Source organism: Sciurus carolinensis, chromosome 7 (genome assembly GCF_902686445.1).
Source record: "Sciurus carolinensis chromosome 7, mSciCar1.2, whole genome shotgun sequence".
In the NCBI taxonomy this organism is placed as follows: Eukaryota; Metazoa; Chordata; class Mammalia; order Rodentia; family Sciuridae; genus Sciurus; species Sciurus carolinensis.
Genome location: NC_062219.1, coordinates 148294102 through 148317978, shown reverse-complemented (window position 1 = coordinate 148317978; position 23877 = coordinate 148294102). Strand labels below are relative to the sequence as shown.

Sequence of the window (23877 nt, the reverse complement as noted above, 5' to 3'; positions counted from 1 at the left end):
GACTGCTGGTGAAGAGTGCGTGGGTGAACTAGTGACTGGAACCTGAGGCCAGCAGGCCACCGCGACGTCCAAGGGAGGGGACCCGGGGTGGCCACGCTCTGCTCCCATCCGCCACTGGGGGAGGGCTTCTGGGGGCTGGTATCGCCGCCCGGGGTTGGGAGCGTGAATCACCATGAAATGACGCGTGGGCAGGGCACGGACAGCATCTGCTACGTCCTTCCAATATTCTTACCGGGCGTCATGATGCAGATGCTAAGGTGCTAACTGCGTCGTCGCCGCCGCCACGCACCAAACCAGACAATGGTCAGGAGCTGGTGGTGATGTCGTTTCAAGTAGTTATGGCCAAGGAGAGTCATTCTGATTGTAAACATCCTTTCCCAAGCACAAAATTCTTACAACATAAAATAATTTATTATATGAAAAGGACAGACATGAATGTCTCATTTCGTATTAGGATTTGAACTGAATTTTTTTTTTCCTTATTGGTTTCTGCTCTCTCTCTCTCTCTCTCTCTCTCTCTCTCTCTCTCTCTCTCTCTCTCTCTCTCTCTCTCTCTCTCTTTCCATATTGGAAATTGAACCTAGGGGCACTCTCCCACTGAGTTACCTCCCTAGCCCTTTCTATTTTTTATTTGGAGACAGGGTCTCTGCTAAGTTGTCCAGGCTGGCCTCAGAACGTGTGATCCTCCTGCCTTAGCCTCCCAAGGCACTGAGAGTACAGGCATACACCACAGCACCTGACTTGGACTGAAAATTATTTTGAGAAAAATCTATGAAATTGACCCTATTAAAATGTAATAAGCATTTCTGGACCTAGTCTGATCACCAAACAGTGCCAATGTTTATTGATGGAGCTCCCGGTACATAGAAACAACCAGAAACGACCAGAAAGAGGGTTCATCTTCAAGGAAGGGAAAGATAGGAAGATTTGCCCATTTCCTCCAAACTGATTCATGTTTTCTTTTTCAAGGGAAAAGCTGAGGGTTTTCATCTGAATGTTTGGTTTGTTAGTTGGTTAGTGATTTACAGGCCGTGTCACAGTGCCATGTGTATACATATGCACATGGGGGTATGTATGTATACACAAGTGTGGAATTTGCTTGCTTGTCTGTTTTGGAAACGCACTGATATTACTTGAGTGTCCCAGGCACTTTGTGTGGCTGACCCAAGTTCAGGCAGACTAGCATTCTAAGAGCCTCTCAAAGGAATGCAGTTTTCTCTAGCTATCAAATGGCAAGCCCACAATCTGTTGAAGAATCTCTCACCTAGTTCTCACCTCTGCATATCACTCACAAATTTTAAAAAGAAAGAAAGAAATGACAAGCATTCCCATGGTCACATCCTGGGTGGATCTTAGAGTAGTGGAAATAGCACATGCAGCTGTTAGTTGCTCTAAATACACAATCCAAGGCACTTAAATGCCCATTCTGCAATGCTGGCAGTGACAGACAAGAATAACAGTTACTTTTTATACCAAAGATAAATGCTGGATTATGCCTGGAAAAGGCAGGGAGGGCCTAACCCACAGGCAGAGAAGAATAGTTCTGATGTCCATGGGAGGCAGGGTACACAGACTCCATTGATTAAAGATCTTTTAAGGGAAAAACAACTTGGTTTTGTTAAAATTTGGAAAGAAAAATATTGCTTTCAACTGCTTTTTAAAATTAAGAACCAGATATCACAACTCTCCAATGAAGACAATTAATAATTACATGTTTTGGTCCCACATTATAAGCTATTATGGAAGGGGAATGAGTGTGATGAAAGAAGGGAAAAATAACGGTTCATATGTGTCACTAAGTAGAAGAGGAAGCTCAAAAGAGCACAGGCAACAGAACACGTCTTGCATTTTTCATCTGTACTGAAAAACTTCAGAAGCATATGGAATAAAATGTATACTAAATTAAGATGCTTTGTGTGCTACTGCACAATAGGGTGACGACAGGTAACAATTATGTGCTATGCATCTCAAAAAGATAGAAGACAGGCCAGGGGCAGTGGTGCACACCTGTAAACCCAGTGGCTTAGGAGGCTGAAGCAGGAGGATCACGAGTTCAAAGCCAGCCTCAGCAGCAGCGAGGCACTAAGCAACCCAGTGAGACCCTATCTCTAAATAAAATACAAAATAGGGCTGGGGATGTGACTCCGTGGTCGAATGCCCCTGAGTTCAATCCCCAGTAAAAAGAAAAAAAAATTAGAAGACAGGATATTTAATGTTTTTACTATGAAGAAATGATGGAAGACCAAAGAGATATATTTAACCAGATTTAAACATTATACAATGTATACATATACTGAAACATCCCATGTACCACACTGCTACATATAATTTTTTATGCTCTTCTATGTCTGTTTTTAAAAAGAAAACAAAGGAGATGTTGAACATTTTTTCATATATTTGTTGATGGGTTGTGTATCTTCTGTGAAGTGTCTGTTCAGTTCCTTAGCCCATTTATTGATTGGTGAAGGGAGGGGAGGCCTGTGGGGGGAGAAATGACAGTAGAGTGAAGCAGACGTTGTGACCTCATGTACATGTGTGACTGCATGACCAATGTGATCCTGCAATAGGTACAATCAGAAAAATGGGAGATTATACTCTATTTATGTATGACCTACCAAAATGTGTAAATGCATTCTACTGTCATGTACAACTAATTATAACAAACAAAATTTTAAAATTAAAAAAAAAAAGAAAAGAAAAGAAAAATGTTAGTTCTGGTTTTCCACTGGGTGATGGAATGTCAATGTTCTTTGCTTTCTTCCTTATGCTTTCAAGTGTCACTTCTTTGGCATGGGTAGGTGCTGCTTTTATAATCAGAAATTTATATAAGCTACGGCTTTAAATAAATGAGGGAAAGACAAAATAAAAAGCACAGGAAAGACAGAAAGAAAAGAGAGAGAAGGGGAAAAAAAAGAACATCAACTCTTCATTCATTCGGTCACTTGACAAAGGAGCCTCTGCTCAGACACTAGAGAGCATGACAATTCTAGCTCGTGGTGGTGTGGAGGACACTCAGTGGACAGTATGACAGACAGGGTGTCAGAGAGAGCCTGTCTGAAGACAAACTAAGATCCCACAGAACCAGAGGACCTGTGAGGGATGGTGGAGAGACAGGCATGCACCTTGGTAGCCTCGAGCTGCCTGGTGTGGCTGGAGAGGAAGTGGAGTGGAACAGGGGGCAGGGGGATTAGAGAGATAAGCAAGTGTCCCTTCCTTCAGAGACACTAAAGCCAGCGATAAGGAATTTGTAATCTCAATACAAAGAGAGTCGTGAAAGAATTCAATGGGGAGAAAGAAGTCACCTGATCTACATCTTAAGTTGAGCACTCTCACTGCCTGGTGATCCAAGGAAGAGACAAATTAAAGAGGCTGTCCTTGTCTTCACTGTCCTTGTCCTCTGCTCCTCCTCCTCCATCTTCATCCTTCATCCCTGCATTTGCTGACTGCTAAAACCCCTGCAGCCTGAGATCCCACAACACAACATCTCCCATGAAAGAAAAAGTTCTAATAACCATCATCAGTTCCTCAGGATCCCTGCAGCCTTCACCCCAAAGCCGGGCACCCATCTAAACTAATGCCTCTGCTTCTGGGGGTCCCGCCTCTTGTGCTACAGCTTCCATCGTCACTCCTCTGGGAGGCCAGGCCCCCTCCCCACCATCACCATCTCCTTCATCCCTCTACTCACTTCCTAGGTCAAACTCTTGCACCTTCTCTGCTCCTAGTATTAGATGTCATGGTTTTCTCATTGCAAATGATATTAATCCACGGCATTGTAAAGTACCTCGCATTGAAAGGGACTTTGGAGATGCTCTGGTTTGACCTGCAGGTTTTTATGGAGAAGAAACAGGTCTGGCAGGGTGAGAAGGTTTTTCTCAGGTCTCAGAGGGGAGGGAGTAGCAAAGCAGGACAGCTATGGTGGGGGTAGCTGTCCCCCAAAGGCCCTCGTGGTAAAGGCTTGGTCCTCAGGGTGGTGCAGCTGGGAGGTGGTGGGACCTTTAAGAGGTGGGGCCTCCTGGAAGGTCTTTGGGCACCCGTGGGGGCGGTGGGGGCAGTGGGGGCGTGCCCTCAAGGGTATTACTGGATCTTGGTCACTCCCTGTTCTTTTTAGCTTCCTGGCTGCGAGATGAGCAGTTTGATTCACCACGTATCCTGCCATGATGTGCAGCCCTACCACGGGCCCAAAAGTAATAGGGCCGAGTGATATTGGACTGAAACCTCCAATCTGGGAGACAAAATAAACCTTTTCTCTTTATAAATTGATTCTCTCAGATATTTGCTACAGTACCAGAAAGCTGACTCACACAAAGACTCACAGGGCTTCTGACTTCCTATTTGGAGTTCCCTGTGTGATTTTAAAGCAATGTTTAAACCCCTGAGCTAGGGAGCCTTAACACTTTACAAAACTCTCTGTGTGCACCGTCTCACGGACTCATGGCCGCCCCCAAGTGATAGATACAAACTGAAGCTCAGAAAGAAGGAATGCTGGGACTGAGTTGTGGTTCAGCGGCAGAGCACTCAGCTAGCATGTGTGAGGCCCTGGGTTCAATCCTCAGGACCACGTACAAATAAGTGACTAAAATAAAGGTCTATCAACATCTAAAAAAAAAATCTTAAAAAAGAAAGAAATATGGAGTGCTGAGAGTCTGACTGAGCCAGAACTTAGACCCAGATCATGTGGCTCCAAGTTCTGCAGAAACTGTGAGACCTTCTTATCGTCAGAAGAAATTAGTCCAGGAACAAAGTTAGAGGTTCCTACGACTGCTTATTATTAGCTACTGATTAATTAGACCAGTGCACAACCTTTTACGATCTTTCTGAAGATCAGGGTTTTTTACATGATTAAGGAGGGACTTTGTCCAATACTGGAATTCATTGGAATGATGGCAATGACTTCGGAGCGCTAGAGAAAACTTAAAGAACAAAGAAAATGAAGAAAAGAGATGTAAACTTCACCAAGTTTGTGCTTTGACCAAGGGTTGGATGTGGACACAGATACAGTGCCATTATGGCAAACACCACTGTTGGAAGTGCTCTCTAAAATTGGTTTACTCGTTTCAAGTACTGGTTAATAGCCTACAACTCCACTACAGTAAAGAATGTGGATGGTCTCGTGGAGCTCATTATTAAACTATTTGGAATTATATACAATTTTTTTTAGTTGTCAATGGACCTTTATTTATTTATATGTGGTGCTGAGAATTGAACCCAGTGCCTCACACATACTAGGCAAGTACTCTACCACTGAGCTACAACCCCAGCCCCAAATCTAATTTTTTGAACTGTATTTTTCAGCACATTTGAAGTTTAGAGTTTCAAATCCAATGTCAAAAATGTTCTAAGTGACAAAAATTATGTCCTTGGTTATTTTTCAGGATGTGAAGAGATTACTGCTTTGGAGTAAATATATTTTAGAATGCATTGCATCCTGATGCTACAATTAGTTCTATTCTTGCTCTGAAAATGGAAAAGGGTCAGGGGCCCTGCATAACTGACACTTAGTGGCAGCAGCTGATGCTGGCTGGCACTCCACACTCGGTCAGGAAGAGAGGCTCACTCTTGCCCTTGGAGCCCAACACAGCTGAGTTCCTAGAACACTTATGCAAGAATAATATTTTCCTTGCTTTTTGATTTGCTTTCACTTCAATGAACTCAAACAATTTTTTTCCCCAAATATTTAGACCTATTATTGTCATCATTTCCTTGGGGCGTGCTGGGTACAGTTACTTAAGTGTGCTGTAAAACCTCCGAAGTGTGAATGAAAAAGGTTTGCACTTATCTCAAATGCTAAGTATCATGAGAATAGAGTTCATTCTCTTTGTGAATAGTTGAGGTATAGTCACTGAAAGCTTAATGTAATTATTAGGATTTTCTTAATATTATTGTTTGCTGAACTTTGAGAAATGACTATGATAGCAAATCAAGCAAACACCACAACTTGCTTTTAGAAGGTTAAGAAAGAATGTCTAGAACAGCAAGTGTTCCCACTGAAAATAATCATGTGAAATGTGCATATCTCTCATACCATCAAACCTGAACACGTTCAGGACATTCTCCGTTACTACATTCCACCCATTCACACTCCTTAGGAATTAAGCCACCCAAGTAGGAACATGTGGATTCTGGTTAGCTCAGTTGAGTGCTATGAGCCTGGTGGCATAAAGGAGTCAGTAACATTTCTCGCCCTTCTCCAGAGACCCCGAGAGTGTGGTTCACAAATAGACAGAAGACTTACAGTGCATTACCTTGGCCTTGGGAGCTAGTGCATTCCTGAATATCAACTGGAATCTGGGGACACTGAATCACCTTCTCCAACACCACACCACACGACAGTAGCCTATGTTCAAGGTCGGGCAGAATGATTAGCCAAAGATGATATGATTTTTCAGCTCTAAGATCACCACGTCCATCTTTTTAAGGCATTGAATGGTGCTTTTGTACATGGGTCTTGAAGCTTAATAAGAACCATGACTGAGTGATGTTTGTATTCATGCTAGGTTATTTTTATTTCTTGGGATAACTGCACTGAAACCCTTTATAAATAAGATTCTGATGAAGGCAAAAAAATGAAAATATTTTAGGAATGCAAAATAAGTAACACCAGTCAAAATGCCGCACCTCTATTTTCTTAAAAATTCATTTTACATAAAGAACATTTTATTTGCCTTGAATCAAAACAAAGCGTTCAGTATACCTGAGTAGATTTATATTTTCAGGCAGCTTCTGATTTTATAAAAGTTTACTTTACAACCAAGGAGACCAAGGGGAATGTCAATCAGTATGAGTAACATTCTCCATCTGCTGAGTCCATAAGACAGAGTATTACGCTGACATGTCAGTGCAAAGAGTGAAGTAGAAAAACGAAGAGTTCAGCACAGTGTCCACATAACAAAAATAACTGGACTGGTTTTTACAGCTCATTTAGTAGCTTTACCAATCCATTGGGATATAAATGAAATTTTCACTTATTTATTTTTGGTTGCTGAGATTTGAACCCAAAGGCATCCTACACTGAGCCACATCCCCAGCACCCCTCTATACTTTTTTTTTTTTTTTTTTTTACTTTGAGATAGGGTCTTGCTAAGTTGCTGAGGCTGGCCTCCAGCTTGCAATCCTCCTGCCTCAGTCTCCCAAGTCACTGGGAGTATAGGAGTTGGCCATCACACCTGAAAAAATTAATACAATTTAGACAGATACCTCTGGGCAGGTGTTATGGCTTTGAGACTCAATAGCCAGTTTATTTTGGGCTCTGAGAAGATAGAAATCAAAAAGCCAAAGAAAGAAACCAGTGACACCAATTCCACCATTAGGGCTTTGTTTCTGAGCCTTCCTTCCAAATTGACTGCAAACAAAACATTCTAATAGATCTGAGAGCTGAACCATGATGCAGCCGTGGCTAGACTTCCATCAAAGGAAAAACTAGTGCCAAGACCGCCAGTGTTTTTCTAAGGTCTTAGGACTCAGGAAGAGAAAGCTGACCCATGTCAGGAGAAAGCAGTAGGATCCTGCCATTCACACCACCGTAAGAAACCATGGTCAGGTTAAAAAGCAAGTTAAACACACCAGAGGCACGGTTCTACTGCATCCCTGGGAAACAGTTTTTGAATGCTAGAGAAGAAAAATTTTCATAAATACAAGGCAAATACATCTAAATATCAGAAAAGCCTCAAAAATATATTTTTAAAAATCGCAAAAGACATAGTACTAAAAGTACAACACATCATGTCCCAGGACAGTTCAAGTTTTGCATGATTGAATCATTAACTATTCCTCGAATTGCTACACCACGCTATTCTTAGGTCTAGTCCATGTACTTTAAAATTGTGTTTAAGATCCCTGACTCCGAGGTTCAGGGTACAGCTCAGTTGTACTTACTGTGCCTGAAACCCAGGGTTCAATTCCTGGGACCAGAAATTAGAGAAAAAGAAAGAAGAATTCCCTACTTCATAACAGCTAGCAGCATATTGCTTTGATTTCCTGGAATTACAGATTAACAGAGCTAGAAAGATATTCAGGATGATCTGTTTCAACACCTATTTATAGACGAGTGTGTGTCCTGAGACCCAACCAGGTTGAAGGTCATGCAGTGACAAGATAAAAACCAAGACCTGGATTCCTTGACTCTTCAATTCATTTACTAAATTGTAGCTGTAATTTAAAATGACAATAGTTCGAACATTTTTGAGATTGGTCATAACAGTCATTCCTTTTTAGTTTTGTAACACAGGTAATCTTTTTTTAAAAGAGTGAAGAATCAAAGATAATGACACAGAAACATAATACCAAACTAAGCAAAAAAAAAAAACACAACACTATTTTGCTCTAAAATACCAAATGTGTTTTCTCAATTCTTCATTTCCCTTTAACACTGTAGCCCAAATTAGAAGCATTTTCTTTCTTTCAATAAAACACTCTTTAGCAGGTTTGTAACCAGGGGTTACAAACAAACCCGGAGTCTCACAGCATGGGTTAAAAATTCCTATTCAGGCATGTTAATAAGCCTGACTCAGCCATTCCACAATGTGCACAGGTATCAAAACATCACTTAAGATGGATGTGGTGGCACGCACCTGCACCCAGCGACTCGGGAGGCTGAAGCAGGAAGATTGCCTGAGCACTGGACTTCAGAGTGGAAGTCTGGACTTAATGACTGACTTAATGAGTGGAAGTGGACTAAATGACTGGAAGGAGGAAAGAAGGAAGAAAGGAAGACGGGGAGCCAACTGAATTAACTATCTCCTTTTCTCTTACACAAACAATGCACTACTCTATGGGGTTTCCTCCTACTGCTCAACACAAGAGAAGGACACTCTTGCTTTCCAGTTGTCTGCAGGAGGCTTCTTAACATCCAAAAAAGCAAACTTTATATTTGTATATACCTCAAGATTTGTCAAAGAGAGAAACATCACATTGTACACCATAAATATATCCAATATTTGCAAATTAAAAATCTAAAAGACTCCTACTCAGAAGTGGCGCAGTTCTCTTTACAAATCATTGCTCACAGTAGTCACAGGGGGTCAGGAAATGCACCTTCAGAAAGCCAGCAATAGTTGAAGAACAGAAGTGACTACCACACCATATATTTCTGAAACATGAAAAATTGGATCCCCACCCTCTCCCAATACACAACAGTGAATTAAGTACCTATTTTTCTTAATCCTACAGCAAAAGGAGCTGAAAGGACTGTCACTAAGAATCCAAACTTCCAGCAAGGCCCCTGTTTAGCTGCTAGTTAACTGGCAACCCCAGGAAGTCCTGTTCAGCTTCCTCATCTGCGAAGTCACAGGTGAGTCTAAATGACTTCTGAGGACCTGTCTAGTCTTATAAGAGCTGTAATGCTAACTAAAAAAATTAGGAGTGTGTACAGAAATTTTTTTCACTAGTTACATTATCAATACTAAAATCAAGATATTTTCTCTTAAAAATGCAACATTCAGCCTGGTGCAGTGACACATCTCTGTGATCCCAGTGACTGAGAAGGTGAGACAGGAGGATCTCAAGTTCGAGGCCAGACTCTCAACTACTTATTGAGGCCCTAAGCAACTTAGTGAGACCTTGTATCTAAATAAAAAATAAAAAGTATTGAGGATGGGGCTCAGGGGTAAAGTACCTCTGGGTTCAATCCCCAGGACAGGGGAAAAAAAAAAAAAAAAAAAAAAGCAACATTCAAATATAAAAATTTTAATTTCTAAAAACCTTACCCTCCAAAGGATAATGATAATCTATTGATTGTGGGGGTTTTGCTTTCCTTTCTTTTTTTTTTTTTTTCCTTTGTTGTTGCTGCTGCTGTTTAAAAGAGTTACAGAAGCAAAACATCTCACATAGTTCAAGGAAGCACAGCATGCTGGTGGCGTAAAGCTTTCTCCAGAGAATCTCACGTCAACATCTAGAAGTAATTTCCTCAATCAAGGCAAAAGTTTTCTGTTCACTTGGACATGACTACATTGCTATTTTAGGTGCATAACCTTTTGGTCATTTATTTCTCTGTTTTTATTTGTCCCTTTTCTTCCAGGCTGAGAGAACACTTCATTCTACCAGACAGTAATGCATCCTGTACCTTTTCCTCACAAAACCCAGTGCATAACACCTGACCTGAACTGAGGTCATTCTGTCCAATCAATTGAGATATGGACACTCATATTTACTCCTGATCATTCAGAACTCTTCTTTTTTCTTTTTTTTTTTTTTTGTATCAGGGGTTGAAACCAAGGGGGCTTAACCACAGAACCACATCCTCAGTCTTTTATATTTTATTTAAGGACAGGGTCTCACTAAGTTGCTCTAGGGCCTTGCTAAGTTGCTGAGGCTGGCTTTGACTCATGATCCTCCTGCCCCAACCTCCAGAGCTGCTGAGATTACAAGCATGAGCTACCACGCTGGGCATTCAGACTAATATTTATAGAAAAAATTGTTAGGTTTTTATATAATATGGAAATAGAATGGTATAAATTCCTCTTTGAAAAAGGAACATGTGAAATTAGAAATATGACTCTTTAAATGACGTCTCCCTTTATCTCCTAATAAAAGGAAAAATTATGAAGTAAGTCACTTAAACCCAAATACTTTATTTAGATCCTGTGTTATTCACAGTCTGTGCTGTGAAGGAAACTGAATTGGGGACCTAATGAGTGAAAAAAAACAAGAGTCCTGGTTAGATAATACTCAACTAGGGCAGATGATCTAAACCAAGTTTAAAATTAACTACCTTCCTTCCTCGTACACAAATGACAGACTTCTCTGTGAAAGGACACTCTCACTTTGCAGTTGCCTACAGAATCCTGCTTTGCCCATCTGAAAAAGTAAACTTTATATTTATGTAAACTTCATGATTTATCACCCATGTTGCAAAATTTGGTTTCGAAAAGCCATTAAACATATCCAGGGCAGGAGATGCATACATTATACAGGCTGTTCATTTTTTAGACGCATGTAAATATAAAATAAACTTTGTGGGTCTTTAAAAGCCGTGTTCCTGCCCAGGGCTGAGTCTTTGTCCCATGGACACCATACAAACTTCAGTGTGGTTTTCAGCACTGGGTCCAGCAGCTCTGGTGCTGCCTCCTGGCTGTGAATGTTTACAGCAGCTTGGATCATTATAATTAAAGAGCGTCTCACAATTTCTGAACCCAAAACACAGTGGGGAGCATTGTTCATTCATCAACGCTATAGAAAAACAGAGATTTGTTTTGAAAATAAAGACCTACCTAAAGCCCCAAGTCATTAAGTCAGAAACCAAATTGCAACTTGATGGTGGTGAAATAAGAGCTCAGAAAGAACAGGAGAAATGGAATCATTAAGACTTCAATTTGCTAACTACCTATGTTAACCAAGGCAATCTTAAATTAGAAGCAGTTTTCTTTCTTCCAAGAAAACTCTATCATCTATACAATTAAAGGGCTAGACTAAAGGAATGATTCCATACCAGAAGAGTACATCAAATGACCTAGGGAACTTTGCCAAGCCTACATACTCATCCACACCCCAGACCGACTAAATCGGAAGGTTTCATGAGTATTTTGAAAATGTTCCACAAAAGGATTTGACACACACCTCTAGTTTGTAAATTCTAAATCTCTGAAGTCCCTTCCAGTTAGTGTTCTACATTAATAAATAAAGCCAATAAGCAGAGCGGTCTATGCCTTTAAATAAATAAGACTCTCTGCAACCAATAATAATTGGTTGATTAGCTAGGGGCATTGTGGTGAAAGAAGCAGCACCCACGGCCTCCATCTTGGTGTAGCTGCTGAGAAGTTTTCCACTCTAGATTTGCATTTCGTAGTCACACAGAGGGAAGCGGGTTTTGGCTAGTTTCCACCCACCTCCTGTGAGTTCTCTTTGGGACTTTACAATTCTGGTGTGTCTGAGCTGACTCTTACCCTAATGATGAAGATCACCTGGCCCCCTTGGTGTCTGTTGCCTAAAGTTGAGCTCCCCAGTCTAGTGACAGACCCAGGTCTGCTCAAGTTCCACCATGTCTTTCCTTCAACCAGTGATTTTCGAACTGATTCGGGCATGCTTGACCAAGCAACAAAAACATATGAATTAATTCAGTTAACTTGTCTGTTAGTCTTTTCTATTTTTGCTTGTTTCAAAAAAGTTTTACTTTATGTACATTTTTAGTAATTTTGATAAATATATATTGTAAATTTCTGAACAATATATTGAGGCTAATAAGCAAAATAAATAAGAAATGGAGCCAGGTGTGGCAGTACACAACTGTAAGCAATCACAGTGCCATGGAGGCTGAGGCAGAAGAACAGCAAATTTGAGGGCAGCCTCAGTAATTTAGTGAGGCCTTAAGCAACTTAATAAGACCATGTCTCAAAGAATAAAAAATGAAAAGGGATGAAGATGTAGTTTAGTAGTAAAGCACCCTTGGGTTCAATCCCCAGTACACACACACAAAAAAAGTAATAATAAAAATGAATTAATAAATGAGACAAATAATAAATAAATTATCCAGTAAGTTTGTCACTTGATACTTTCTAAGCAATTGAGTTAAATAATAGTAATTAAATAGCACATTAAAATAGTCTTAATTTGCTCATGGTTGTTCAATAAGTCAGGAATAATATTTAGGAATAAGGGCTGGGCGCAGTGGTACGCACCTGTAATCCCAAGGCTGAGGCAAAAGGATCACAAGTTCAAAGTCAGCCTCAGCAACTTAGAGAGGCCCTAAGCAACTTAGTGAGACCCTGTATCTAAATAAAATATATTAAAAAAAAAAGGGCTGGGGATGTTGCTCAGTGGTTAAGCCCCCCTGGGTTTGATCCCTAGTACCCCCCCCCCAAAAAAAATTTAGGAATAAGGTATAAAACCTGGGAACTAAATCTAGCAACAAGTATATAGTATCTTTTTACTGCAAAATTGCAGTAGGATATTAAAAAGAAGACTTAAATAAATGGTGAGATATAAACCAGATTCATAGATATAGGAGGACTCAATATTTTAAATAGGTAAATTCCCTCCAAATTAAAATATAGGTTCAATGTAACTCCAATTATAATTAAAACAAGATTTTGGGGGAAAGTACACAAAATGGATTTAAGGACTTCTATTCAGTAAGGCATGCTGAGCTGATCTGGGAGGCCCACAGTATCCCTACCCCACCTCACACCTTTTTCTGCTATTATATAGAAGCTCTGAATAAAATATCACTAAGTATTTTTAAATGCATAGCTGTGTAAAAGCTAGAAAGGAAAATCCCTGGCAACAAAAAGGAAACTCAAAGTCCACAGTGTTGCTTCAGAATTGAAGACCTAGTAGAAATATGAAGTGAGGGGAGGACTAAAAACTCCCTTCCTCTCGAAAGAGATTACAAAAGCATGCCACTTGCCCTGGGCTATAAATGGGAAAAGAATCACTCATGAGAAACTGTAGATTTGAGTCTGCTCAAGGAACCCCGAAGGAGTTCAAGTGAACGCTAGCTACACAGGATTGGAAACCAGATCCAAAACTAAGCACGCAGGCCTTTACAAGTGAAATGCACAACTGCCAAGAGGAACACTTCCACAGATAGGCCCACATGTTGAACTAGCCAACGATGAGGCAGCACGGGGGCCAATGATTCACCCGAGAAAGATGCTGTAGGCAGATGAAACAAAAGGGAAATGACTCCACCAAAAACACCTGGGCTTCAGCTCTAATGTTTTCTAAATGGTTGCCAAGATAAGAGATGGAACAGAATCCACAGGGATAAGGCATTATGAAATAAAAGAACAAGGAGATTTCAAAAGGAACCAAATAGAGACCTGGAATTTAAAATATCACTGATGAAAAAGAAATAGCCATCATGGTCAATTGGACTTACTGTTGTTCAAAAGTACCTCTCTCCTCTCCTTTTGGGAAGGATGTAGTTCTCCTTCTCATTGACGCTGGGCTTGGCTACTGTCTTGTGTCGGCCATCATAAGCAGAGGCCAGAGGAAGCTGTTGCAAGTCTCTGTGCACAACATTAGCGCCTCACATCCTAACAGGGGCTCCTTCAGCCTGGGTCTCAGATGAGAAGACACACAGGAGCAACCGAACTTGATCCACGTTTGGAGCAGAAACACTGAACTTACTGCAGCCACTGATGTGCAACTTGAGTAAGAAATAAATGTTGTTATGAGTCGCTGATGTTTCAAGGTTATTTAGAACATTTTTTTATCAGAGCAAAAGCTGATCAATACAGTCAGCGAAGGAGAGAATTCATGAAAGTAATGAGAAACCTAAAGAAACCCAGGGCACAATATAGAGGAATCAAATTTCTGGAAAGAGACACGGAGACAGAATGAGAATTTCCAGGATTTGCTTATGATAACTCTGAGAATCCAGACAGGAGAAAGTGGGGGATGGATTAGTTTCTACAGTCATGAAACAACTCACCACAAATTAAGTGGCTGTTCTGGGCCCTCCCATGATATGGTGACTTGCATCCTAAGAACCAGCAGGAGAATCTCTTTCCAACCGGCTTTGACAGAGCTGATGGAACCCGACACGGGAGTAGCCGTTCCACCATCCTCACACGTCTCGCCCTCACTCAAGGTACCCACGGCTACAGCACACCAGCAGGTGGGAGTCTTTGGGAGACAAGAGAATTTGGCCACAGGGAAAAAGCAATTGTAAGTGACAACTCCAAGGTCACACGCCTTACTGGTAGCCTATGTCTAGCACTCTGGCTTGTACCTGCACCAAGTTGCTCCACGCAGCATTTAAGAGAACACTACAGCAACACTGCAAGGCCCTCAGGTCCTCAGGGCACAGCAAGGGCTTCCTCGAGGACCACACAGAACTGATTCATGTCTCCATGCCAACTTACCACCTGTCTCCATTCTTTCAGGCCAATCCCACGTCCTACCTCTGGGTCCCAAACTCTACTTCTGTGGAATAAGTTGCTCTTGTTCTCTGTCATTGTAAATGTTTCGTGTGAGACTCACATGTAATTTTCAAGTTGTCTTTTCGACTTTCAGTAACACAGTGGGAGAAAAGTTACTTGGATTGTCCCCTTGTCACTCCTTTACCACTAAGAGACTTTGATTGAATAACATTACAGATTCTTGGAAGATAATCAGGAAGCTAATAATTTAAAGCCCATTTAAAATTCCCAAATGCTGAAAAGATAAATCCATTAGCATTCTTGTGTGTTTTAGAGCTTATTGGCTTATGGGCATCATCTTTATTTTTTTACAGGAACACTTTTTTTTTTTTAATTGATCAGTGACAGAATATAAATGTGAACAATTAATCTTAGCCATTTATGGCTTCTGTGCTTCTCTGAAAGCAGACGGAGTAAAATGTCTTGGGTGCTTATTACACACAGGCAATATCTCAGATCATTTCCCCAGCTGTGGAACAGATTGCAAACCTCATTTTAAAATTACCTAATGTGTATTTAAATTGATTAATTAATATGCTCCTAGCATCATTTATGAAACACAAATAGTTACTGTGACATTTCTGTGAAATAAATTTAATTCTTACGATAATCATCTCTGCCCTTCCCTTCTATCCTTTCCTCAGTTACATATCATTGAAAATTATAAATGATTTGATATTCGTGACCATAATAATGAACAAGCAGGATTCATGGGGCATAATCAAAAAATGACTTCATATGCTTTCTCCACTGCCTCTTCGTGATGATTACGTCTGAGTTGACTTGCCTGGACTAAGGAATACCCAGATTGCTGGCAAAACATTATTTCTGAGTGTGTCTGTGAGGGTGTTTCTAGAAGAGATTAGCATTTGACCCAGTGGTCTGAGCAAAGAAGATCCACCCTCGCCAAAGCAAAAGGCCATCATCCTATTCATTAGAGGCCTCTAGAAGGAAAAGAGCAGCAGAAGAGCAAATTCTTCTTCTTAAGCTGAGACACAAACTTCTCCTGCCCCCAGATATTGGACCCCCTGGTTGTGGGGTCTTCAGACTTGAACAGAATTAACCACCAGTTTCTCCAACTTGCAGTCCTAAGATCAGGGGAATTTTCGGCATCCATAATAAATACCCCTATATAGAGCAATATATAGTCTATCCCTTCTGTTTCTCTGGAGAACTCTATTAAGTTTACTATGTGGGGCTGGATATTTCCTTGTCCTTGATTTAAATTCAGGATAGTTGACATGACCTTTCTAGTCACCAGAGACTCCTCAAGTCACTCAAAGTCTAGAATATCAATCACAGTTCTGTTGTCAATGTGTCCGATCTAATGCAGCAAACTATTCCAATTGCACGTAAAGCTGAACTTCTTCCTTCCTTCAGCTATAGCCTGCTGAACACTGGCCACTTGTCCAGGAAAGACGGACATGGAAAGACTGCTCTCTCCATATTGCTAATTTAGGTGACTTCAATTTCTGAACCCAGCCCCTCATTCTGGTGATAAGATGGGGGAGGAAGAGGCAGCAGGAAAATTCTCCCTTGACCAAGTCAGATACTATGATCTAAGGAAGGCTGATAATCTGAGGGTGTGGTGGGCATTTAAAGCTGACTTCTTCTCTTGACTTTGGAATGTGACCTTTATTGTCTTGGGCCACAGCTAACACAGAAACTAAAAAGGTTCCATTCTAACATCTGATTACATGTATACTCATATTTCTATCAATTGGTTTATCTTTATTTTTTCAGTAAAAACATATATATATATACACATATATGTCCATATATACATATGTATGTATGTATATGTATGTATGTATATGTATGTGTATGTATATGTATGTATGTATATGTATATGTGTATGTATGTGTGTATATGTATGTATATGTATGTATGTATGTATATGTATGTATGTATATGTATGTATATATGTATATGTGTGTATGTGTGTATGTATATGTATGTGTATGTATATGTATGTGTATATGTATATGTGTGTATTCATGCGTGTATGTATATGTATGTGTATATGTATATGTGTATGTATGTGTGTATGTATATGTATGTGTATATGTGTGTATATGCATGTGTGTATGTATATGTATGTGTATATATTTATGTGTGTATTATATGCATGTGTGTATGTAAGCATCTATATATATAAACCCCCACACAGATTCTGTTGACATGGAAACTCCTAGAAGCCACTCCCAATAGTTATATACAGGGTGAGCATCCCTAATCCAAAAAGCTTCAAAATGAGAAACTTTTGAGCACCGGTATGACACCACAAGTGGAAAATCCTACTCCTGACCTACTGGTGCTCTAAACTATTATATAAAATTACTTTTACATTATGTGTATATAAGGCATACATGAAACATAAATATTGTGTTTAGATTTGGATCCCAAGTTATTTTATGCATATTAAAATATTCCAGAATCCAAAATTTGAAGCAGTTCTGGTCCCAAGCCATTTGGATAAGCAACACTGAACCTGCAACTGCAGAAAACGAGGTCTAAGGGCCAGCTCTGGGGAAAAGAAGTGCCGGTGGGTCCTGCCCACTTGCTGCTTCATTCAAGTCCTCACTCGCTCTGACCCTGCTTTCCTAAGATAGGGGAGTGGTCTCAGGCCATACCACCCTGAATGCGCCCCATCTCTTCTGATCTAAGATAGGGGAGCGGACAGTGCTCATAAACTAATGGGAAAGAGTCAGCAGAGAAGGCGTGGGAAAGATCTGAGAAGACAACTGATGAAGTCAGAACCTTAAAGGAGAAGAAGAGATGGAACTTGGAACCTGGGAAGAAGACAATTCTTAAGGGAGAAAAAAGAAAACTTTACAATCTGAAATACTTTCTCATAAACTTAATTTATTCAACTTTTCAATTTAATATTATCTTTTCTAAGATAATGTTAGATGGTTGCTTTTAATACCTTTAATTGAAAAAAATTGAAATTGGCTCCCTTTAGGTCTCTAACTTGTTTTTGAAACTTGGGTAACCCTTCAGACCCAAATCTGAATACCCTGATCCTAGTATCTCTGAGCTGCTGACCTCTCTCTCCTTTCCCTACCTTTCCCTTGCTCCTAAAGGATAAACACCTTTTTTTTTTTTTTTTGGCTGCTTAAGTTCTCCAATCTTACACTCATTCATCATTCCGCTGGTCTTTTTCCCTGTATCTCTACTGAAATTGCCTTTGGTTAAGGTCGCACTGAGCTCCTAATTGCTAAACCCAATGGCAACTTCTTTGTCTTCATAATATATGACTCTAATAACAGCTCCTCTCATCTTAAATTTCTGTATTTCCTTTGCAGCCCCAGCCTCACACTCTCCTGGTCTTTCTCCTACACCCGGGCACTCCTCAGTCTCCTTCTGAGGACTCCTCTGTATCCTCAGAGTTTTTCTACTGAAGGACTCTTCGCACTCCTCACCCCCGCTGGGCCCCCTCATGCATGGCTACTATCACCCATTTGTGTTCTGACAATCCATAGGACTATCACCCCATGCTCTCCTGATAGCTCTATGAGGCCACTATTACCTTTCCCAGGAGTTCAAACCCTGCTCTTCAGGGAAAGGAAATGAGACTGAAAGCTAAAGAAATTTGCCAAAGTTTCCACTTAGTGTTAGGAAAGTATTCAATCCACAAGCTTCCAAATCCAAAGGTCATTGTCCTTCAGCTCTAAAGCAATTATTTTAATGATAAGACAATTATAAAGTATTTGAAAATTGGGGGCCATGGTTTGAATATGGCTTATGTCCCCCAAAGGGCTTCATTGTGTTTAAACGTTTGGTCCCTGAGTGGCCCTGCCAAGAGGTGGGAACTTAGGCCATAAGAGGCATGAAACTCCTTGAGTTATTTTGAGAGAACGGTTATAAAAGGAGCAAACCTGGCCCTGCCTGTCCTTTTTTTCTGCTCCTGGTTCAAGATCTAGTCACGTGCTTGCTCCCACACACACTCACAGTTTTCTATTCACCAGGATGAAATGTCACTAAACTGCAACAGTGCCAGCATGTGCCCTTTAACCTTCAGAACTGTGAGTTAAATAAACCTTTCTTTTTCATAAGTGGTCTTCGTCATGTATTTTGTTACAGAGACAAAAAGCTGAACTATAGGGCTGTGACTCAGTGTTGGAGCACTTGCCTAGTATGTGTGAGGCACTGGGTTTGATCCTCAGCACCACATAGAAACAAATAAATAAAGGTCCATTGACAACTAAAAAAATATTTTTTAAAAAAAGCTAAAGTACTGGGACAAGAGTGCTTTAATGAAGTTCAAGCATTTTAAAATAAGGAAAATTTTTAGAGTCAAAGTTTCCTTTTCTATTCTCATCTGTCTCTTGCTCTCTCTCTTTTCTCTGAAGTGGTGAAAGAAATCTCAACACATTTTAATTTGTGACTTCTCCTTTTATCTGACCATGGAGTCAGACAGTGGTCCACACCACATGCCGTAGGACCCATCTTGACTCCTAACTCTAAAGGACTAACAGAGACAACCTGTCTAAAGTAGAATGAAAAAACAATAGACCAAGGCAATGCTAATCAAGCAGAATAAATAACAAAAGCTAAAGGAAGCAGATTGAAATATAGAAATTCATGAAACTAAAGGTCTTGCTGCTAAATTGTTATATTTGTCTCATCCAGTAAGATAGACTTGTTATAGAACAATGACTTTCAGTTCCATCAGACCCAGGTTCATTTTTATAACAAATATTTTATAGGTTACCCTTTTACTATCCTGAAATGAAATTCACAGAAAATGTAGCCAAACATATACACTCTCAAAACAAAACAAATAGGACATCCTAACTATAATATAAAGAAACATAAAAGAAAGTAAACTTCAGTTAAGTAGTACATGTTTTAATTTGTAACTGTTGTGGCAGGACAAACTAAAAGAATTTCTAAAAACCCTTGAAGGAGCATCACCCTTGAGAGAGCAGTAAGAGTGTGCAAATTAGCCATGTTGGTAGATGTGAACCACCAAAATTGCATGAAATTATAAAGAAAGTCTATTTTTAAGGACATCTTGGTCACTGAGGTTGCTGCTACTTTGGAACATGTGTTTGAGATGTAGTAGTTGTCTTTAATCATTAAATCAATGGAAGACTATTGAGTTTCATACATTGAATACACATAAATTGAAGTATAAAAATATATGAAGACTTTATAAACCCTTTTTGGAATTAGGAACTATCTCAGATATCCCAAAACTAGCATACTGTCACCTACAAACTCACTCAACAGTTTGTACTTGTTAAGGAAGTAATGTCAGGTATAAAAGGTGTATGCCTCCGTGGTCAAGGTGCTAACTTCTCTGAATCAAAGATCAACATAGAGGGGGTCATAATGGCTACCTCTTAGGTCTGGAAAGACATTGTCTTAATGTATGTAAAGTGTCTCAATAAATGGTAGCAAACTGTGGTACAAGCAAGATACTTCTCTATATCCGGTATGATCTCTAGAGGTTGAATTCAAACCTCCCTAGTGCCTACATATGAGCATAAAGCTTTTATAATGGTAAGAAAAATATTCCCAGGAAAAATATTCTCAGAAGTATTTTTAGGTTCTTAGGAAGATAGATCTTCAAGATAGAAGATCTTGAAAGATAGAAGCATTGATAAATTGGACTTGCAGGGGAAGGCTTAATTAGGTAGGGTTTTTAAGGGTAAGAAACTCCAATGATTATTTTTATTATTTTAGCTTAAAATTTGGGGCAGGTCTGAATGCTAACCGCTCCTGAATGTTGCTGATTTAGTAAGCTGTGCTCTGCACACACCCACACCTGCTCTCCTTCCTTCTTTTTACACTCACATGTCTTAGCACACCCTTTTTCTTCTGTCAGCTAGTTGAAGTGGTCAGCATCCAGTGTAATGAAAAATCCAGGATGTTAGAGTTCACTGCCTTTGCAAATGACCTACATTGCCTGTAATGCTACATTTCAAGTTTCAGCGGAAATCTAGCTGAGATTTGCAACATACTTTGCTGCCATCGCCACATTATTGAACTCATATATAAATTCATTTCAAAGTGAACAAAATACTCATTACTACAAGAACTGGAAAGATATAAAATTTAATGTCCATTCTCAAAGTTTGGATTAGGGTGATGAGCACTTCAATATTCATATGTAGAAAGAAATGATTAAAATCTAGATGACTTGTAAAGTGCCTTCCAATTTTAATGCTCTATGACTCTATTATTTCTACGCAGTTGAATCACTGGGAAATTAACATAGCACAATGAAATAAGGCAATTCATGATTCAGGCTACAGGAAGCCTTGTCTCTTTGTAGCCAAAGGTATTTCTTTGCCTACTGAGCTAAAAATGTAACTGCATTCTGCAACCTATGCATACATGTTCTAATTGATGGGAGGCAAAAAAAAATTCAGTCCAAAGTGCCAGCAATTCCTCTGTAAGCTAGTGTAGCAGGGAGAGTGTGGGGTCAGTGAAGCATCAAGTTACAGACTAAATTAAAGGTCTGCAGAAGAGTGGCAGGGTCTAATCATCTACCCTCTGAGGCTGCCAGAACTGGATCCACCACCCTTACTCACAAAGGATTATTCCACATAGGCTGAACATTCAGCAGACTAAGGACTTCAAACATCTTAAAAAAAAAAAAAAAACTTCTAGTTCCAAATAGAACTTTGTGGAATCATTTCCTTGAAGTTCTTAGTTCTGTCACATTAAAATTTCCATGAAAAAAGTAATCAAAACCTAATGCTTACAATGTTCCAGCCACAGAGAAAAATATTGTGGGTTTTTTGTTCCTATTAAAAACATGTGTTACATATATATAATTATGCTAAATCCCAGATCCAGCGTACACACATATACACAAAAACCTAAGGAAAATAATAATAGTTTTGCCTAAACCAATAAAATTTATAATATGATACTGTACTCTGTCCATAACTACTCTCATTAAACCACCATTTTGCAAAAGTCAGCAAGCAGTGAGTATTTCTGCATGTTTTGTGGCATGGGCTGCAAACACCAGATCTATAGGGATGGATTAAGGTCACTTTTAAAATTCAAACACAGTGTTTTCTAGCCTTGGTTGGGCTGAATCATGTACATCTGCACTATTTTTCCTGGGGGAAAGTTAATTTTAGAAAGGAAAAAAAGTTTGCCAGGAAAACAATCACATTGGCTCAATAACTAGACAGCGAGTCTTTTCTTAAAAGTTCAAAAGGCTTTATAGTCTCCAGCTTGTCCTCAACATCCTTGAAAGCAAGTACTGAGTATCATCCTGATTTCATAACAGGCATTTCATTTCATAAAAGGAAATACTTGCTTTAATATTATACCTATTACACCTATTTTTGCAGGATTTAAAAAAATTAGTCCTTCACCTCAATTTACCAAAAGACAAACAAATAGCAATACTTATTTCCCCTGGGAGTCACCTTCTGATGGTTTGATAGGCACTAAAATGGCTCAGGTACATATACGGACCCACACAAAAAGCAGCAGATTCGCATACATGCAAAGTGAAAGATGGAGGAACAGCATTTGTGTAAATATAATGTAATTTGTAGGCTCTCTTAACCAATTCAAGGTAGAAGAGTTTAGTGCAAATAATCATTCCTTTCCCTGGTGCCTAGAAATAATAATCCATTTGAGTCTTTTGTCTTAAAGTAAGCAACAGTTAAAAACCACCAGCAGACTGTATTCTGAAACTGACAAGTCAAGGGAGTGGTGAGTGAAGAATTTTTTTTTCTTTTATTTCTCTCTCTCTCTGTGTGTGTGTGTGTGTGTGTGTGTGTGTGTGTAGAGATGGAACACCCTGAAGCCTTTTACCAGCAAGCTACATCACATTTTTTTTTTTTTTTTAAGACCGTGTTGCACTCAGTTGCGCAGTCTGGCCTCAGATTTGCCATCCTCCAGTCTCAGTCTCCGGAGTAGCTGAAGTTACAGGCATGTGCCACCATACCCTGCCACACCCTCAGCCATTTCTAGTTGTGATGACCTTGCCAGGAGAGTGTAGCTCAGTGGTACAGTGCTTGCCTAGCAGGTACCAGCACTGATAATTTTTCAATTGATATTTTAAAGCTAACTCGTCTATTATGTATAATTATATGCATCAATAAAAATATTTTTAAAGTAAAAGCTTACTCTACAACCAGGTCTCTTCGAAGTATGGCATTTCTCCCCACCCTATATATTTTTTTAAATTTTTTTAAAATTTTATTTGTTCTAATTAGTTGTACATGACAGTAGAATTTTAAATGAATGTTAACCCTCCCTTCCCAAAATTGTCGTCTCAGAACCACAGATACCGCACCAAATTCATCAGCTGGAGGTCTGGCTTTCTCTGTTGCCACTCTGCTCTAACATTTCCAGGTGCGGCTTGGCCACACTGGGTGCCCCTTCTCTCCCCCTTACTGGCTTTTTTCGAGTAGATTGTTTTTGGAGGGGGTTGTCGCCATCACTTGAGGTGCTTTTTAAATGCAACACACACGGGCACACCCCCCTCCCCAGATGTGAACCAGGATCTCAGGGCGGGGTCCCAGGCCCAGTAAGAGCTCTGTACTGTGATAAAGTTCGAGCACCGCTGTCATTCAGGAAACCTGTGGCGGTATCCTCGTATTTAAGGGGGACCCCATCCACTGTTTGGTGCAGATAGGCGGGCGGTACGTCCACCTTGATCAACAGTCAACATGCTCGCAAGCTAGGGCAGGGTCGGAGGACGGGTGTGTCCGGGAGGAAGGGGTTGCGAGTTCTCGGCCTGGAGACCATTGCAGCCCCGGGGGGAAATCGGAGTGTCGGCGTTTGCCACCCACCTGGACAAGGCGGGGGACCTCCCGTCTCCCTGAACCCAGAGCCCGGGGCGCGCCGTTTCCGGAGCCACCCGGGACGGGGAGAAAGCGACCGGTGCAGCGTGGAGAGGCGGCTGGGGTCCCGCGGGCGGCGGAGCAACACGCCGGGCGCCGAGGGATCCCGGGACCCGGCGAGAAGGTGACAGCGGGGGAGACCGAATCTGCAGCTGGCACGGCGCGGCGGGCAGCGCAGGGCGGCACCCGCGCC

At 40.4% G+C, this 23877-nt stretch overlaps 1 protein-coding gene across 2 annotated transcripts in view; it reads right to left on the bottom strand.

The window, feature by feature from the left end:
- Positions 1-23877, bottom strand: part of Rnf144b (ring finger protein 144B) — a 152644-nt gene that overhangs the window by 128656 nt on the left and 111 nt on the right. The window contains exon 1 of one of the 2 annotated variants that reach the window (XM_047557595.1): positions 23634-23858. The exons of the other annotated variant lie outside the window; for it this stretch is intronic. The gene's annotated coding sequence lies outside the window, so the exon portion shown is untranslated. Of the gene's footprint in view, positions 1-23633; positions 23859-23877 lie in introns of those variants that run through there. 2 annotated transcript variants of the gene reach the window in all.